A 6,000-nucleotide genomic window follows, 5' to 3' on the forward strand; every position below is an offset into this window, starting at 1 on the left:
AGTTTTCAATCATCATAGTGTACCATAATAGTGATTTGCTTTGGTCGGAACATCAGTGCTTCGTATATTTAGAACTCTAAGGTCTAGGTAACATCATTGTGTCTAGTTGCTATATTATCTTTTTCCCCCATTGATTCCTTTGTTGTAGTAATTGCGTGTCACAAGTCAGTCTTGAAGACCTTGCCTATTTTGTTTTCGATTATGATGGATTCATCAGATTTTGCAGCATACAGATCAAACTGACTTTATCCATGCAATGAGCCATTTTTCAGAACAAGAAAATATATTCTGTACGATGGCAAGAGTGGTTTGCAATTCCTTTGCAATCACAGGGCTGTTTTCCATAGTCTATACACATAATAGTTTATTGATCACAGGGTCCATTTTATACATTGTCAGAGAGAAGATTTATTGTTTGAAATTAGTTATTTATTACACTCCCTAGTTATGAAAGGTGTAAATGTTGATTTGTATTGAATACCATCCCATACTGGATTTCTTTTTAACGACAAGCAGACAGAGCAGCAAATGGGGGAGCAAAGAAATATATAGGTAGTTTAAAAGTGTATTGCCCATTGTCGTAAAGGAAATAAGTCATGTTCTAGAAAGAAACTTGTATTGGCGCTTTCATTCAACTGTAAAACCTCGTCAGTGGACTGTCTCATACCTTGGTCCGATTCGCAGACCAGTTCTAAGTTTAATTTTCAGACTACTATCTAATTCATCCCGGGTTAAATATTGCTCTAAACGCAAGTGCACATGCTTCAGTAATGTGACAAATGAGCACACACACACACACACACACACACACACACACACACACACACACACACACACATATATATATATATATATATATATATATATTATACTGTGATTTGATGAAGCCTTACCTGCACGAAAGTGTGTAGTCACAAGTGACTGAGAACGCTGATGTTTTTGACTTTTTGCATTCAATATCAGTTACTTCGCTTGTTAGATTAACGACTTCTTTTACGACGTCCATCAAGTAATTTTATGTAATTGTATTTAGAATTTTGTTTCAAATTTCACCCCCCGCAACACCCCTCCTCGCCCCACTCCCGATTTACCAGATTTCCCCCGACTCACCATCCACCCCTCCCCATCCTCTTCTCAACGATGATACTCAAATGTATTCATTTATACTCTAACAAACTGTCTTCAATCACTGATAATTATGTGTGATGGGACACGAAACAAAATTCCTCCTCCTCCACACACACACGCACTGCCTCTCAGTTGATCTCAGTCTCTTTACTTTAACAAGGCACAGCTCTGTATTAGAGGCCTTTTTCTTTTTTCTTTCTTTTAGCTGAATAGTCTTCATGTTCTCGTGTTTCAGTGGACAACTATGTGAATGTGGTCCGGAGAGAGAGGGGGGCGGGGGGGAGAAAGAGCAGAAAGGAAGGGAGAGTGAATGGAGAGAGGAGGCAAGAGCAAGGGTATACAAAAGGAAGGATGAATTTTTGTTTAATGTCCCCGTCACACATATCAGTGATTGAAGACATTTGTTAAGTATTCATGAACACATTTGTGTTTTATCGGTTAGAAGGGATGGGAGAAGTGAATGAATGGAGGGTTGGGGGAAACTGGGCAAATGAGGGTGAAATTTAAAAAAAAATTCTAAATGCAATTACAGGAAATTACTTAAAGGACTTCGTAAAAGAGAAGTCGTTAAACTGATAAGCGAAACAACTGATAATGAATGCTAAAAGTCAAAAACATCAACGTTCTCAGTCACTTGTGAAGACACACTTTCGTGTACATAAGGCTTCATCAAGCTACAGTCAAAAATTATATGCTTAATTGTCAGGTTACTAAAGCATATGCACTTGACATTAGAACAATACTTGTTCCGTAATGAATTTGATAATAGTCTGAGAGCTAAACTCAGAATTGGTCTGCGAATCGGACCAAATTCTGAGAGAGTCAACTGACGAGAGGGAGAGTAGGTCATAACTTTGCCCATCTCGTTTGCCAGCTTGCGCCACTTCAAGCAGCAGTAAATGTTTGGCTACTTTGACCTCTGACCTTGTCTCTTTATATGTGTATTGTTTGTATTGTTCTCACCATGACCAAGTGTTTTCCTTTTGGTGTACCGCTACCTGCCTTCCCCTGCGTATCTCAAGTCCTTTTTCCATCTATCTCCATCATCCTGCCTTCCCCTGCGTATCTCAAGTCCTTTTTCCATCTATCTCCATCATCCTGCCTTCCCCTGCGTATCTCAAGTCCTTTTTCCATCTATCTCCATCATCCTGCCTTCCCCTGCGTATCTCAAGTCCTTTTTCCATCTATCTCCATCATCCTGCCTTCCCCTGCGTATCTCAAGTCCTTTTTCCATCTATCTCCATCATCCTGCCTTCCCCTGCGTATCTCAAGTCCTTTTTCCATCTATCTCCATCATCCTGCCTTCCCCTGCGTATCTCAAGTCCTTTTTCCATCTATCTCCATCATCCTGCCTTCCCCTGCGTATCTCAAGTCCTTTTTCCATCTATCTCCATCATCCTGCCTTCCCCTGCGTATCTCAAATTCTTTTTCCATCTATCTCCATCATCCTGCCTTCCTCTGCGTATCTCAAGTCCTTTTTCCATCTATCTCCATCATCCTGCCTTCCCCTGCGTATCTCAAGTCCTTTTTCCATCTGTCTCCATCATCCTGCCTTCTCCTGCGTATCTCAAGTCCTTTTTCCATCTATCTCCATCATCCTGCCTTCCCCTGCGTATCTCAGGTCCTTTTTCCATCTATCTCCATCATCCTGCCTTCCCCTGCGTATCTCAAGTCCTTTTTCCATTTGTCTCCATCATCCTGCCTTCCCCTGCGTATCTCAGGTCCTTTTTCCATCTATCTCCATCATCCTGCCTTCCCCTGCGTATCTCAGGTCCTTTTTCCATCTATCTCCATCATCCTGCCTTCCCCTGCGTATCTCAGATCTCCATCATCGTTAACCGCCAGTTCACACTTGCTGCCTTTTATGGCGATTGGTAGTCAAGGCACAAAATACTTTCGTAGCCAAACCCAGACAGAAAGAGAATATATTGTTTGATTTTACCGATGGCACTATCTTTTGGCCCATATCGCACGAGCTCATTCGAAAAAATAGTTTTCCCGAGAGCGCCCTAGCCTAGAGAGAAAAGAGGACTGGATGTTTCTGTCATTTCTGCTTTGCTGGGAATGGCTATATGTTAGCCAATTTTACTCTTAGTCCCGTTGTCTTCCTCTTCCATTTCAAAGCATTTCAGTTATACCGTTTTTGTCCTTTTCTCCACGTCTGGAATAGTATAGGCAATCCCAAAAATGTCCCCCGTAAAATGTTCAGCTGGGGTCATCTCCTTTTAATCCCCCCAGCCAGAATGACTAAGGAACAGTGGGGCGTGAATGGCAGAAGAAGTGTGGGTACCAACAGTCACGTGAAGGGGGACTGGCGTGTGTCCATGACTATTCATGAGGTGCTTCCCATCAGCACCGATCGTCATTGAGATGGAGGGGTTCTCTTCCCTTTCTCCATCTGCGAGATTTATTCAGTTTCCGTATCGAACAGAGATGTAAGCAATGAATTAGTCCTTTTCTGATAAGAAAGCGATGGAGATCTGTCTGAAAATGACTAACTTTTGGGGATCCGTTTAAAAAAAACAACAGAAGAATTAATTGTATTCTTCGAAAGAAACAGGATCCCAGACACGGAATACAGTTAAAAAAAAAAAAGAAAGAAAGAAAAAAAGGGATGGACGTGGCAGTAATACTGAATCATAAACATATCAGTTCCCACCAGTGAGACGTTTCCTTCTGTTCATTGCTTGAAAAATAAATTTCGGCAAATTCTGGTAAAAAATTTCTCGTTTTTTGACCTGAGTAGTGTTCCAAATCAATTCTAATGTAGTCATTCCGAAATGTTTCCCTGATGTCCCAGCAATGTACACTCAAATAGTACATGTTTTTCATTTTCGATAGAAGATTTACAGCATAAACACATCTTTTTTATCTGTTGAATCACTGTATCGGTGCAGGTTAACTAATGTTAACTAACTGGCAATACAGTCAGTCTCAGTTGTATGACAGCTACTCTGTAATAGTATATGTCAACACTTGAGATATATGCCTCTTTTTCAAAAATAGTTTTAAACGACGTGTGGCTCATACATCTGCCACTGTCTCTCAAGGATCTAGTGCTTTCTTGTAAGTACATGTCAATAAGCCTTTGCTTCAAAGCACTAAGAAATATTTTTACATTACCAATACCTTGCTGAAGCCAAATAATATTAAAACCTGTTTCACAGAGAATCTTCCTAACATGCGTTGCCCAACAGTGTTTCTCTGACATATCTAAATTCATAAGCTTGATATGGTAATCGATGAGGTTCCATGGAAATCAACTTTAAACAGCATCTTATGCAGCTAATATAAGAATTCATGAAAAGTGGATATCGACCTAATTCACCACACACCATTTTGTTAGGCGTCTTAACGGGTACTCCTAAAATCGTTTACAAGCTATCAGATGTACTTTCTCAGTATGATGTAAGAGAGGGAGAGAGAGAGAGAGATGGGGAAGGAGGGAGAGACAGGGAGTGGGAGAGATGAACAGAAAGGACAGCAAGGAGGTAGAATAGAAGAACATAAGGTGGAGGGGCAAGGAGAAACGGTATTTTGTAGCTCAGCCTATCTCGTTCATAATTTGCGCCACTGCTCCATCATCCAGTGGCATTACTCCCACGCCGCTCATTCCCAATCCCCAATATACGGCAAAACCTAAGTTCGTCTGTTGCAGGCCCAGCATCGGTAGGCCGCTGGGAACCATCGATGTTACGTCGCGATAAGGCCACACACCACAGGAGACCCTGCACCTCGGTGACCTCGGTGGTGTTCAGTAGTGGAGACCGCCACCACGTCCCTCCAGCACCAGCCCCCCATGAATCTGCCGGCACCGAAGACACTGACAGGACTCACCCCAAGCACGGAAGTGGAGGAGACTTTATGTATTGATTTTGAAGGAGGAGGATGACGATCATGATGGCAATGCTGCTGTGGGGATCCATTTAGGTTAGGGACTGCGTGACAAGGCTATGCTGTATGCTCCCTGTCATAATGATATCCCGACGTCAACCAGGCCCCAGAGATACAGACACTTGCACAGTCACGAAATTAGAGCAACACACCCAAAGACACATCCGTGAAGTGAATGATACTCGACTCTGTGGTGCCAGTCTTCCCATTTAAGCCCATACCACACTCAACTCTGGGTAGGAGCCGGCCGCGGGTCGAAAAAGCGATCTCCGCTGGGATTCGATTCCTCGTCCTAGACATCAGTCCGCGACGCTAACAACTTCACCACGGCGGGTGGTTAGAATGGAAAAATGTTGTTTGACGTAAAATGAGGAATATCTATGGGCCCCATATCGCATGACGTCATGTGCATGCCTCTCGCGAGAACTTCCCAGACTGGACAGAGAAGATGGCTGGGTGTTGCTACCATCTCAGGGCCACAGGGAAAGTTGGTACGTTAGCTGAAATTTATTGTTTTTCTTTGTGATTTTTCGGGTCCATTGTTTTTCAAATGGTTTCAGAGATTGTCGTGCCACTGTTGTCATTAACCTTCAGTTCGAAATATTTATGCTCCACCTCATATTGTTTTTCCCCAAAATATTTACCTGGGGCATCTTTTTAATTCCCTCAGCCAAAACTCTACTGACGAAGAAACAGCACTGGAGGTGTGAATGGGGACTAACAAATGAGCCAAGCACATACACAAACACACGCACGCACGCACGCACGCGCACACACAAACACACACACACACACACACACACACACACACACACACACACACACAGAGTGTCTCAACATTCAAAATTCTAAGACTCTCATGCACTGCTCTCTGTTGATATCAGCTGCATTTCTCACGTCAAGGTATCCGGTGCTGGTGAGGCTGTCATTAATCAAATCAGTGACGGATTCCCGTTCAGAGGAGAGGGACGGTCAAGA

At 42.7% G+C, this 6,000-nt stretch overlaps 1 long non-coding RNA gene across 1 annotated transcript in view; it reads left to right on the top strand.

The window, feature by feature from the left end:
- Window positions 1-5,799, top strand: part of LOC143298378 (uncharacterized) — a 48,060-nt gene extending 42,261 nt beyond the window's left edge. Inside the window, exon 2 of the long non-coding RNA XR_013057373.1 lies at window positions 4,787-5,799. This is a non-coding gene — a long non-coding RNA (uncharacterized LOC143298378). The remainder of the gene's footprint in view (window positions 1-4,786) is intronic.
- The last annotated feature ends 201 nt before the right edge of the window (window positions 5,800-6,000 follow it).

This window comes from Babylonia areolata, chromosome 23 (assembly GCF_041734735.1).
Source record: "Babylonia areolata isolate BAREFJ2019XMU chromosome 23, ASM4173473v1, whole genome shotgun sequence".
Taxonomy (NCBI): Eukaryota; Metazoa; Mollusca; class Gastropoda; order Neogastropoda; family Buccinidae; genus Babylonia; species Babylonia areolata.